At 40.3% G+C, this 14,505-nt stretch overlaps 1 long non-coding RNA gene across 1 annotated transcript; it reads right to left on the bottom strand.

The window, feature by feature from the left end:
- Positions 1-5,486: 5,486 nt before the first annotated feature.
- Positions 5,487-8,885, bottom strand: LOC129733920 (uncharacterized). The gene is made up of 3 exons (XR_008729741.1): positions 8,429-8,885; positions 6,116-7,662; positions 5,487-6,042 (listed from the first exon to the last, which is right to left on the bottom strand). It is a non-coding gene; the product is annotated as an uncharacterized LOC129733920 (long non-coding RNA).
- Between the last annotated feature and the right edge of the window lie 5,620 nt (positions 8,886-14,505).

The raw sequence follows: 14,505 nt of genomic DNA on the forward strand, positions 1-14,505 counted from the left end.
TCAAGCGATTTCGTTTGCTCGCTGTTGCGTGTTGCATCATGTTGCAACTTGGCAGCTGGGAGATGACGAAATTCTGTTTATGCTGATTGATTGAATCGACTTCATATTAGCTCTGCATAGTCGGACTAACTGCTTTTGTGAAGGCGTACTAACAGGGAAATTTATTATTCAATGTCGGTTATGCTGATCGCAGCCTTTGCGCTGCCCCTACAGTGGGGGGTTTACTAAATAAAGTGAAAGTAAAAATTAGACAACTACAACAGAATTTGATTGCATCCCGCACAGAATGTCTGCTTGTGTTGATGCCAGAAAATTATTAACCTTCAATTATTTTTTATTTGCCTTGAAAAAAGCATGGTGTGGTTCAAAATCGGTTGCTAATTACAACCTTTGAGCTGCCCTAACATTGGGGGAAATAAGATACACGGACAACATGCACTGTGGAAGCTATTTCACATTCAGTAAATTAAACGGGTGCGACAAATTTAAATTGCTGGGATGCAACACAGAATGCTTGCTTGCGTTGACAAAAATTATTAACTTTCAATGACTTGTTTATTTGCCTTCAAAAAGGCATTTTGATTTCCGAAACTGGATTTCCTGATGGCAATCATTATGCTGCCCCAACACGGGGGGAATAATGGCTGTCTGGCGACACACGCTGAGAAAAACCGCGCTGCTCCTGAGACGTGGTGACCAACCACAGGGCTAGTGCTGCTGCTGAGGAAGGACGACTGCTGTTGTCGCTGTCTGATGCTACGCTATGCCACAGTTGTGGCCGCTATACGCTGGCCTATCCACAGCCAAGCCACAGTTGTGGCCGCTTCCGCTATCGATGGTACCCACTGCTGCTAAGGGAGGACTGCTGTCGTCGCTGTTCAGAACTATTATGAGCGGCTCCGTTTTTTTTTTTTTTTTTTTTTTTTTTTTTTACTTAAAATTTGAATTTATTCTTATCTCTTTGTTTGGTACAAGTTTTGTTATTTAAGTGATACAAGATTTTCCTTTTTCATCCTTTGGTTTAAGTTTACATTTTGCATCTTTAATGCTCGTTTTAGTTTTAATATTTAAAATAGTTATGAGATTGTTTGATACTACCAAATCAGTGTTGTTTTAATTTTATAACCTACTTAAACTAAAATTTCAAAATCTAACTAACCAGCGCTCGGATGAGCGGGTGTTCCGAGTGTGTCGCACTCATAACGAAGTCCTGTATCGATTCCTCAATTCGTTCGTTGATCGTTTTACATCCTGCGGTGCGATGTAGCTCGGTGGTTCTCGTATCATATGGGACATTCAATATTGTTCTCAGCAGCTTGTTTTGGATTACTTGAAGTTTTCTTCTATGTGTTTCTGCACAGGTTCCCCACACAGGCATAGCGTAATTTATCACTGGAGCGATAATTGCCATGAACACTGCCAATTTATTCTTGAGTGACAGCTTGGATCGTCGAGATATTAACGGATAGAGGGACTTTATTAATCCAATGCACCTGCATTTCAGCTTGTCTGTGTGAGATTTGTATATTTGTTTGTTGTCAATTGTGATGCCAAGATAGCCGGCTTCGTTCGCCCATTCAACGGTACATCCGTTCACTCGTATCTGACGGTCTGGAAGCAGTTTTGCTGACAATCGATGTCGGAATAGAATGGCTTGACTTTTATTTTCGTTTACTTTAATTTTCCAGCTATTCAGGTAGGAAACATACGCCGTTACACCTTTTTGAAGCCTTGCACAGTAGGTTGCTGAATTACGACCGCTAGCAATTATCGCACTATCGTCTGCATACAGGGCCAGTTTGCAGTCACCAGGAAGTTGTGGTACATCGGAAGTGAAAATGTTGTATAGTATGGGGCCCAAGATGCTACCTTGGGGAACCCCAGCTGAGACCGGTTTGAGTTCTGAGAAAGCTCCTGGAAGATGCACCCGAAAAGTTCTGTTAGCAAGATAATTTCTTACAATTTTCGTGAGGTATTGTGGGAAGTTTGCTTGCACCAGTTTGTGGACGAGTCCATCGTGCCACACGTTGTCGAACGCTTTTTCCACATCCAGAAAAACAATGGCTGTGTTGGTGGAAAGTGTTTTGTTCCGCTGGATAATGTTCTCCACTCGGATCAGTTGGTGGACAGTAGAATGACCCTTCCGAAATCCAAATTGTTCCGGCACAATGACTTGGTGTTCCTCGATGTGTTCCATCATACGAAGCAGGATTAAACGCTCGAAGACTTTGCTTATAGCCGAGAGCAGTGTTATAGGCCTGTAGCTCGCTGGGCTGGTCGGATCTTTTCCAGGTTTTAATATAGGGATGATTTTCCCAGTTTTCCATACAGAAGGAAAGTAGTTGAGCTGGAAACATTTTTGGAAAATTACTTTCTCTGATGGGGAAACTAGGATACCTCCAGTATCGTCCTTCAATGGTGGAACTTTAGTTGGTTTTTTCTTCAGGATTTTAGCTACCTTCCAAAACGGTTTCGAGTGGTCTTTCATACGTTCAATTTCGTTCGAGAACTGTTGGTTTCGTATAGACAACATTCTTTCCGCAATAAGAACATTGAGACGAGAGAGTTCATGTTTTTTCATTAGGCATCCGGAGCGTTGGAATTGCCTTCTGACAGTGTTTCTTTTCTGGATTAATCGCCGGGTATCGGAGTCAATCAGCGAAAATTTCCTCCTCACCTGAACATTGCGGATGCAGGATTCCTCGGCTGTGTGCACGGCTTCTTCGAAGACGTTTAATGCGTTGTCGATATTCAGAGTAGTTGATAGATTCACTACATTAGGAAGACGTGCATCTACCATGCGGCTGAAGGCAATCCAGTTCACTCGGTGGTAATCACGTATTGTTGTAGCCTGCGCCAGTGCAGGGCTGAAATCAAGTTCGCACACCACTGGATAGTGGTCGGAGCTCAGTTCTTGATGGGTTACAGGTTTCGATAATGCCAGATCAGACAGAAAAATGTCTAGAGTGGAGGTGTTTCCAGCTGGGGAGATGAACGTTGGTTCATCTGGGAAGTGGATGGTGCACGTACCTGAACTGAGATGGTCTGCCAGAAGGTTACCGTTTTTGTTGCAGAAGTTGTTTCGCCACTGAGTATGGCGAGCGTTAAGATCACCGGCAACAATGAAGCCTCGCCTGTTGTCGGTTAGTTTTTGTAGATCTTCTGTAAAGAATTTGGAGGTATCGTTGCAATCCGAGCACTGCCGAGGGATGTAGACTGCAAACAATGTGACAAATCCGTGACGAGCAAAAATTTTAACTCCGATTGCCTCGATGACTTTGGTTTTAGGATGGGGCAGGATTTCATAGCGGATGTTTTCTCTTATTATAACGGCCACACCGCCACCACTGGAGTTGGAGCGGTCTAACCGGATAATGGTGTGGGTTGGAAGTGAGAAGTTTATTCTTGGGTTGAGCCTGGTTTCCGAGATCACTCCTACGTCGACATTTTTTTGAGCGAGAAAATTACTCAATTCAATCTTTTTCGCCCTTATAGAGCGAGCGTTCCAGTTGGCGATGCGGATGCGGCAGGGCTCAGTTGACCCCATATTTGCAAACCATGTAGCCAAGGACCTTAACTTGGTCCGATTTGGTCTTGCACTGCTTCAGGCGATCGCAGAACTCGTTGTAAATGGACCACAGTTCTTCCGAACCGTAGAGCATGTTTTCACTACACTCGGCACGAGAGAATTCCGGAGGGAGATCGTTCAAACCTGCTCTAGTGCGAGGATCGATGCGGGGTTCTTGCTTCTGCAATTGATTGGACCAGGCGTTTGGTGTGGACGGATTGCCCACAGGTTTCGTTACGGTGGAGGTGCTCTTGTTCGGTAATGCAGGGAAATTCGAGGTGGTCAGTTCAGGAACAGGTTGATTTTTTTTATTCTCCTTGCGACCCGGCTGGTTTTTAGTTGTCACTTGTTGGCGAATCCGGATGTATTCTGCTCGTTTGGGGCAGTTTCGATCGGTTGCAGCATGGGATCCGTTACAGTTGGCACACCGTTTCGCTGAAGCATCTTTCTTCTTGCAGTTTTCCGAAGCATGAGGCTCACCACAAATATTGCATCTGCTGTTCAGGTGACAATTGCGAGTCCCGTGTCCGTGATGTAGACAATTCATACACTGTGTCACGTCTGCACGTTTGTTGCGGTATGCTTCCCAACGCACTATGATTTGCGAGATACTTTTAATCTCATTCAGCTTCTTGAGGTTAGTGTATCCTTTGTGAAAGTGCACCAAGTAGAAGGACTCGTCCAGATTTGCGCAATCGCCTTTCCGTCTGATGATGTAGGCCGCAACAGCGGTGATGTTATGTTCCTTCTTCAGATGATCCAGAATCTCTTGTGGGTTCACCAGGGGAAGGCCACGAAGCACAACCCGATAGGGTTTATCATTCGGTTTGTCGTGCGTATAATATTCAAACGCACACTGCTTCAGATAACTTTGCACCTTGTCAAATTCCTCAGCAGATGAGCAATTAATTTTAGTGCCGAATCGGGTGATTTTGTACGTCGGTTGAGCGTCACACTGATCCATTTTCCCGAGAAGGGTAGCAAATTCAACGTTTTTTACCACCAGTGGTGGTTGTTTCCGTTTTTCAGGGTTGTTTTCCGGAGCGCAGACCACTGGAGATGATGATTTCTTCTGATCAACTTTGAGGACCTCTGTCAAAGTGCTGAAGGCATTTTTCTTCAGTAATCTCTCCTCTAATTCATCGTTACTATCAATAACCGGATCGGTTTTCTTCCGTTTGTGCTTTGAGCTAGCGGAGGAATTGTTAACCGCAGGGTGCAGCGTCTCGTCGATTTCCATAGAAACAAAGCGCGTAACTAGGCAGGCGAAAAACACGTCCGAACGTGTCGCTTGTACAATACGAACTGATGATGATGAGCGGCTCCGGCTGAAACAGGCTCTTATATAGGCCAAATAGCATGTTTTCAATTGCAAGGTATATGATTCTGTCGACCGTGCTTGGGAAGCAAGCATATAACGACCAATCAGGGGTCGAAATTTTCGTTTTGACAAGGCTTGACTATTTTCAATAGTACAATAGTGTGAATAATAAAATTACAATTATCTTATTTTGGGAAGAATCTTAGAAGATTTTCCAATCTATTGCTGCAAGAACGAAGGAAATCCATCGAATACTAATCGGTTTATTAGCATTTGAAATTGGACATATTTTTCACTTTTTTCGGTTTTAGATTTTCATTTCACATCCCTATGTAGCCGAACTTCCTGAGAGAAGTATTCTACTTCAAAACAAATTAAAGTAACAAAACTAGTTTAAAGAGGCTGTTGACTATTTTAATATAAAACAAAAGTATTCAGAACCAGTTTAAAAAAAAAACTTTTCAGCAAACACCAATTTACAAACTACTAAAAAAAACTTGAAATTCAAAACTTCGTCAGTTGATTTAAAAACTAGCACAACTTAAAATTGATGTTTATTTAAAAAAGGCCAAAACGCTAATTAGTATTAAGTTTCATTTCTTTTTTTCAAATTTGCAACATCTTTAAATACAAAGCTAACGTGTAGTACTCATTCACCCCCTGATCTCCATTTATGGAAACAACTTGCATGATTGATTTTCTAATCCAACGCCAAATATTACATATCAAAAGCTTTAAAATCATATTTTGTCTTGCAGCAGTTGGTCTGGCGCCTCAGGAATCAAGGTTTCTAATCTTGATCCCGACATTCTTCCTTCGAGAGGGAAGTAAAGCTGATGGTCCAAATGACGAATCGGGCTAAGGCTAATGGTCACTCTTACGCAAAGCAAAAAATAGGTTGCGTCTATTGTTTACCTAGTTTGATTTTTTCTCAAGTTAAAATTAGTAAAAATTGTTCATGTGCTGCAAAATGATCGTCAAATATCTATCTTTTTTTTAATATTATGACTTTGATTTTGTGCTCCAGTGAGCGATGAGTGGGCACCACATGGTATTCAAGAAACTACGAAAATTGTACGAAATATGTATTACCTATGCAAATTATATTCGGACCAGGAGATTCCTCGCGGATATTGTCAATGCATGTGCCGACCTATGTAGAAAAAATATAAAAATTGTTAGAATGACATATGTAACAATCAGAGAAAATCATTTAGCAGGTTTACCTCTTTCTTCAAAACGAGATCCTCGAGATTTTCTCCTACTAGCTTGGCTAGAAAAGCAAGTACATCATAATCCGTGCATGTCTGCTGCAGCTTAAACAGTTTTTGCGTAGTTGAGTAATCAACTATTTTGGCTCGCTTGGAGCTGAAGTATGATTGAAGAATTCCAATTTCAATGCCAGTTGCTTGTTTGAAGTGATAATGGAGAAGTTGACGACGCCGTAGAACAGGTAACTCCGAAAGAATTTTTTTGAGCTCCTTGTTTTCGTCCAATCGTGATCGAACGAATGCCTAGAATTCACTCAAAAACTCTTCGGTCAGCAGAGACGGCTCATCTCGACGGAGCTTAGAAAAATTTCTTTCGAACACTGACTAGACGAAAACTTCCAATATCCCGGAATGGTACCTGCTTGCAGTTTCGGGGCTTTGAAATCACCGGAACAGGCTTTCCTTCTGATTTATCGAGGTTATTGAGATAGCACTTACGGTTTATCATTTTCAGTTTGATCGCAATGTGACTTAAACCGTTTGAAAATCCATCGTCGTCAGCGGTTTCGAGGCACGGATACCTCTTCAACAATTGCTCTGAAACGGATTCCATTACATCAGCGGGAACGTTTTTATCAATAGCTCGTAGTTGATCCACCAAAGTGTTGACAAGTAAACTTTTTTCATTTTTCTTCAAACGCAAATACACTGGGATTTGATCATTCCGAGTGTTTGGATACTCACGTTTATAATCCTGTAATGCGTTCAACCGACCTAGTAGGATGTCACTAATTTTAGTCCAATTTATTCGGAATGACATAAACTTAATCGCGCTGGTAGCAGGCTTTTTAGTCTGGTATCCAGGTCCGTCAGGTAATGTTCGTTTCATAGATGTATTAGGCGTCTGATTTTCATTTTGACCAGCTTGATTCAAAATTTCCTCTGGATCAGATGTGACAGTAGGTGTTTCCGGAAATAAAGTAGACACCTCTTCAGATTGCTCGTCACATTCTTCTATACATTGATCGGTTAACATTTGCATAGCTATCGAGCGGGGGCCTAGCGTAGTTGGTAGCGTCTCTGCCAACCACGCTCGACGCTTGGGTTCGAATCCCACCGCCGACATAGGTGTCGATGGTTGTGAGGTGGCGTGATCCGCTCACAACCAACCCAACTGGTCTAGATTCAATCCTAGCCGACACCGGGAGATTTTCTGAGGCGAAAAATCTCTGGGATCACGCCTTCCATCGCATGAGGAAGTAAAGCCGTTGGCGCCGGTCCGTTAATAAACGGGTCGTGAGTTAGGGTCCTGGGTGGAGTCGCCTTCCCGGGCGTCGGTGATTGGCACAACAACAGTGGCGGAACTAGACCGACGGAAAATAAGCGAGAATAAAAAAAAAAAATTTGCATAGCTATCGGATCTGTTGCCAACGTTTCTTCTTGAGGATTCGAAACTAACGTGAGAACGTTTGGAGCCAGTTTAATCTTTTGCAGGAACGGGAAACTCGGGTTTTCCGTGTCCATAGGAGTTAGTACAATTTGTTCCGTGTCCGTGTTAAACTCTGAAAATAAAACATGTAAATACATTATGAATAAGAGAATGTACTTTACCACAATGAATTCAATTCTGATGAATTTTAGTAGAATCTCAAATAATACAAACGGGGATTTCTTTTCATTATCGTACCTAGCGAAAAGAAGGTTTTGAAATTTTATAAACCTTATGAACCAATAAGCAAAAAAAAATTCAAAAAAATCTCGAATGCCAACTTTTCCCAGCCCCTTTCAATTTAAAAACATTATAAGTCATGAACCAAGCTTCGTAAAAGAATTTTTTCCTCAATTCATATTAAATTTTCATCAAGAATCATCATCGACGATCTTAAAGGCTCCCCAAAAAAAATAGTCGATTAGAAAAGCCAAACAAAAATTTCGAAGCCATGGAAAATTTTAAAGTTTTCACTTAGTGTTGAAATTTTTTTCTAAAGCCTTATTGCACTTTTTACACAAGAACAAGCGAAGAAAACTTCCCGTGATTCCTCAAGTTATGATTTGAGATGAACAAATTGTGGACCAGATCTTGGATAATTTATTTTATAATTTCGGAGGGTGCTGGCAAATATCTTCAGAATAATGAGTCTATCGACAAAATAAACAGAAAAAAGCTATACAAGCCATAGTATAAAAGTATGAACAATATTTTTTATCGAATTGTACATCGAAAATAGTCAAGTGTATTAGACAGTAATGGGGGAGACATGGAGATATTTTATTGATGTCTTTTGGACTTTATGTAATGATACACTTGTAATATTGAAGGGTACCTACGTGGTGAACATAATCTTATTTCGCAAATATTAATAGGTAGGTCTATTTTTTGAATTACTGTCAGCAGGTTTTTTGTAGGATGTCGAGATATAGTACGAAATCCGCAACGAGTCTTTTTCGCTAACTTTGTCGAGTGCCAAGGAATAAGCAGAACGAAAAATACTTTGTTGTTTGATAGCGGCAACAATACAATAGACACCAGGAAAATACAAACAAGGTGAATTTGATATTTTTTCGTAACGAATTTTCCTGGAAACGATATGAACCAGAGGGGATTCACTGCTGTCAAATTTCATATATGTGTGCGTTATCGCAGATCAGCTCTGGTCCATGACGTTTGTTGGTCCGTGACGTTTGTAACTATGAACGATAATGAGGAAAAAACCACTACACAACACATTCATAAAAGTTTTCCGCGGTTTCTCGAGTTTTGATAAAAAAAACGTTCCAATTCTATAATATTTCACATCGATCAATTTCATAACCAAAAAGAACAAAAACCAAAACAAACACCATGTTGCCGAATATGTTGGTTACATGATGTTTGACAGATAGATCCCCCCTGATATGAACACTAAGATTCTTGCAAACCACTTGTTTTGACGCTGGATTGAATCAGCTGTCAAAGCCTTTCAGACCGAATGTCAAACACTGCTCACCTTTTGCGTTCTACACAGGGGAGTGTGAACGTGAAAATTTTGCATACTAGTCACGAATTCTTCCTGGCGTCAAAATTTAGTATAAAATGCTTTAACAAAATGTCATATTTCACATATTTCATATTGTGCTGAAAATAAACGTTTAATTTTACTTTCGCTAATGAGTCAATGGTAGTACCAACCAAAAAGTGGGTACCAGATTCGGTAGACGAAAAATGTAAGCAGTTTGACAAATAACCTGCCCCCTAGCTCTACAACATCCACCGCTTGTCCGACATACAGCATTCCTCCGCTAATCCTAAAATCTTTAATCTGACGACTCGATAATCCGAATCCCGTTAGTTCGGAATTTAAGAGCACTATTCTGACGTGGGCTGTGATTTTGACGTAAGCGCCAGAAGCACAAAATCGCTCCAGAAGCGATTATGTCTAAATCGTTCGCAAATTAACAGAAGCGCTTTATTACGCAATCTGATCTGATAGAATCTAAGTAAATATGTTGAAAAACGGATCCCATTGTTTTGAAACGTTTATTTATGTAAATGCATTGAGTTCTAACGCTAACGTCACTTTTCCTGCAACATAGCAAAACCATTTCAATGTTTTGCATAAAAAGTGACGTCGGTCCGCCTAAGCAGTCTAGTTTGCCATACGTACTGGTCGGTCAGCAGCAAGGATATAATTAAAATTATGCACTCCACAAGCATGATACACTAGGGATGGGCGATACTGTCTGAAGTATCGATACCTGAGCACTCGAATACTTTTGCACAAAACGATACCAAGTATCGTTGTATCGGTATAGACGGTATCGATGCCGAAATGCGCAATGCCTTTGGCCGATTTATCGATACCTTTGGTATCGATACTGGTATCGCCTATTCCCAATAGAAGGCATCGGTGGTATCGGCATCGTTTCAAAGTATCGTTGGCAAAGTATCGATACCGCTACTCATCGCTGGCAACGAGTATCGATGCCGAAATACTCGATACTTCGGCTCCATGTATCGATACCGTTGATATCGATACAAGTATCGCCCATCCCCATGATACACTATCGTATCCGTGCCTCAACGTCACATCTATGCAAAATGGCGCTAACGTCACTTTTTATTTTTGATATTTTTCAGTTATTTATCAACATTTTTGAAAACGGCAACCGACATCTTGAAGGTGGCAACCTATACTATAGTAATACATAAAGAAATTAAATTTGAAAATTGGGTCCTAAAGCTATACCAGTTTCATTTTAAAAAAAAACACGTTTCCTGAGCGAAACGTGATTTTTAAAAAATGTTTATCGTTTTCCTTTGGTTTTCAAATGAAGAATAAAAAAACTGCTCGAAAGGTCTAAGTTGACGTTTCGCCCATGTACGGTATATGAGAGAACTGTCAGCAGTTTTTAATTATTCATTTAAAAATCGAAGGAAAACGATAAACATTTTTTAAAAATCACGTTTTGCTCAGAAAATTGCACTCTTTCAGCTGATATATAAAAACAGAAAACCGTTTTAAACTTTAGGACCCAATTTGGCGCTTACGTCAAAACGCCAGCCCGCGGCAGTATTTCTCTAAGGCAAAACATCTTCCAAGTCGATGGTCAAGGGTTCGATTAAGGTAAGGTTGATCTGGTTGTCTTTTTCCCAACGAAGTATATCAGCCAACTTTACTCGTTTTCCCAGGTAGAACAACACATACACTGTGAACAAAGTTTTAAATATTATTTTGTTCGTCAGAACAACGTCTAAGTTTCTATAAAATTATTATAAACGTCTACTTTCGATTTATTTGAAATTTATCCTGAAATCAAAGTTGCAATTTAATTTTTTTCTAGACAAATCAAAGACTTCAATACTTGCATATTGCTTTTGAAAACGGCGGAATTCTGTTTGGCTAGTGCACAAAAGCTGTCTTGGCACATTATATCTGTGTGTGAACCGCGATAATTATGTTTGTGATCAATAAAATTTTTTTATATAATATCACAAATAAAAAAGTTAAGCGAAGGAATGTAACAAGTGGTATTAAAAATTTACGGAACAATCGAGACTTAGATTTTTCTATTCTTTATAACTTATTTGTTCTTGTGAACTAATCGTCGATCAGCAATTCAACGCGTTGCGGAGTCATGCTAATATTGATGCGTTTTTCTGTCGGACTAAGGAAGTCCGGATTAACAGGGAAATACTGTATTTTCAACTGCTCGAATGGTTTGATTGCTTGCTGTGATGAATAAACTCTCTGAGATAAAAAAAACTTGTTTTCAGATTTGAGAGCATAAAAGCAGCTGTCAAAGTACAAAATATTGTTGTCATTTCAAATCATTATTTGTGGATGTACTTGACCTTTCAGGCAACTTATTACTATAAGAAATCTTCGATAAAAAATAAGCCGTTCGTTCCTTCAACTTGCGTGTTAGATTGATTTGCTGTTGGATGTGTTGTGATCGGTGTCCAGTTTTCATTTTCAGTGAGCAGCATAAACAAACTGTTTGCAAAAACGTTTAGGGCCATATCACTTGGGATCTGACATCCGTCGTTTTCTAATACGATCTGCGTGATTTGTTTTTTAAGGGTTTTTTTTTTTTTTTATTCTCGCTTATTTTCCGTCGGTCTATTTCCGCCACTGTTGTGGCCAATCACCGACGCCCAGGGAGGCGACTCCACACCCAGGACCCTAACTCACGACCCGTTTATTAACGGACCGGCGCCAACGGCTTTACTTCCTCATGCGATGGAAGGCGTGATCCCAAAGATTTTTCGCCCCAGAAAATCTCCCGGTGTCGGATAGGATTGAATCTAGACCAGTTGGGTTGGTTGTGAGTGGATCACGCCACCTCACAACCATCGACACCTATGTCGGCGGTGGGATTCGAACCCAGGCGTCGAGCGTGGTTGGCGGAGACGTTACCAACCACACTAGGCCCCCGCTATTTTTTAGAGGTGAATGATCCTGAAAATTATGAAAAAAATGTGTAGAAAAAACGTGATTATTTAACAAGGAATATTATATGTTATCAAACATGAACTTGCCTTGTTCGAGCAAACTATCAACAGTAGCGGCTGCCGGAATAACGAAACGCTTTTTGCGCGTAACATCGCATGCTTTAAAAATTGCAACATTCTCCATATCGTTTTTTTTCTCTGATGGTGTTCTAAATCAGGAATGGTATGTTTTGTGAATAAATAAATCTTATCCCTTTCCTCCAGTGCCCGGTCTACGAAATCTTCAATCTTTTTACAAATCCAGTTTTCCGCCGATTCATCCGATCCGCTAGCCACAATTTCCATTAAACCTTCTTCATGTATGTTGCACACTGTAACTTTGCTGCCCAAAATAATTATTCTTCGATTAAGTTTATTGTAAATAATTAACTTGATCTTCAAAACATGAAAAACTTCACCATAATCGTCGTGATTTAGAAACAGGAACTTATCTTTTTCGTAGCTGTAGCCCAAATAAGTGCCTTTTTCTGCATGTTTGAACGCACTTCTATGTTCAAACTTTGCAATACATGCCTTGTGTCCGTTGGAAGTTCCTCAATGGTTTCCGTGTAGCTTTCAAACAAGAAATCGTTTTGAAAGCGAATGTTATGAAGATTGAGAAGACCTTGAAACAGTTGGTGCTGCTCACTACAAAATTTTGTTACATTTTTGAAATTAAGTGTACTTCTCAAACTTCTTTTGAAAAAAATCACAGGAAGGTTGTATGCAAAGCCACGACCGCAAGGTTAAAGTAGAATACTTTTACAAGAAAGATAACCCGGCTGCTTGCGTGTCAGTCATTTTTTCTAGTAAATAAACGTTGACCGTTCATTGGCAGTATTGTAATTTCTTTTTGTTTGATATTTTGAATGAAGTTCATTGAATATTTTTAAATTTTGTGCAAATGAGAAGTTGAAGTGCTGCCGAATTGTAATATGCACATTTAATACGACATCATTAAACAGGAACGGAAAAAAGGCTACGGTTGTGCAGAACGCGAATGCCGGCGCGATGCGATTCGCCTTACCGTGGTGAAATGTACAGCTCTTTCTAAGGCGAAGTAGAGCTATACATTTCAACACATTTCGTCTTGCCGAATCGCATCGCGCCGTTGTTTGCGTTCTGCATGACCGTAGCCAAACACTAAGCGACGCAAACACGTAATAATAGTCAGAGTAAGTATGTAGATGAAGATAATTAACTTTGGATTATAGCGCAAAACGAGAAAATATTAACTCTTCAAATATTCATTTGTGTTCTTCAAATTTCAGTTGTTCGATTTAATATCCGATGAAATGTCTGTTTATTATCTGATGAAGCTCTTATATAGGCCAAATGATGCATTCCCAATTTACTAGGACCGTAACTCTGCCGACCGTGCTTGGGAAAGCGCGGTATAACGACCAATCAGAGGTCGAATTTTGTGTTTTGACAAGGCTTAAGAATTTTCAATAGTACAATAGTTCGAATGATAAAATTGCAATTTCATGCATTTGGTAGGAATCTTAGAAGATTTTCTAATCGATTGCTGCAAAAACGAAGGAAATCCATCGAAAACTAACCGATTTATTAGCATTTGAAATTGGACATATTTCTCACTTTTTTCAGTTTTAGATTTTCATTTCACATCCCTATGTAGCCGAACTTCCTGAGAGAAGTATTCTACTTCAAAAAGCATGGTGTGGTTCAAAATCGGTTGCTAATTACAACCTTTGAGCTGCCCTAACATTGGGGGAATTAAGATACACGGACAACATGCACTGTGGAAGCTATTTCACATTCAGTAAATTAAACGGGTGCGACAAATTTAAATTGCTAGGATGCAACACAGAATGCTTGCTTGCGTTGACAAAAATTATTAACTTTCAATGACTTGTTTATTTGCCTTCAAAAAGGCATTTTGATTTCCGAAACTGGATTTCCTGATGGCAATCATCATGCTGCCCCAACACGGGGGGAATAATGGCTGTCTGGCGACACACGCTGAGAAAAACCGCGCTGCTCCTGAGACGTGGTGACCAACCACAGGGCTAGTGCTGCTGCTGAGGAAGGACGACTGCTGTTGTCGCTGTCTGATGCTACGCTATGCCACAGTTGTGGCCGCTATACGCTGGCCTATCCACAGCCAAGCCACAGTTGTGGCCGCTTCCGCTATCGATGGTACCCACTGCTGCTAAGGGAGGACTGCTGTCGTCGCTGTTCAGAACTGTTATGAGCGGCTTGGACTAAAACAGGCTCTTATATAGGGATGAAAATAGGAATGAATTATTTCACGTACGTGGTGGAATGATATAGCGATCATTTGATAAGCTCCACCTCTTTTTTCAGTTTCTAAAGTTTTTCCTCAGTTTCGTAGCACGGATGCACAAAAATGATTTCTTGTCGAGCCGGACCGATAGCACTCTCATTGAAGCAACAAAATAACATGTTTTGT

The sequence above is a fragment of the Wyeomyia smithii genome, chromosome 1, assembly GCF_029784165.1.
Source record: "Wyeomyia smithii strain HCP4-BCI-WySm-NY-G18 chromosome 1, ASM2978416v1, whole genome shotgun sequence".
Taxonomy (NCBI): Eukaryota; Metazoa; Arthropoda; class Insecta; order Diptera; family Culicidae; genus Wyeomyia; species Wyeomyia smithii.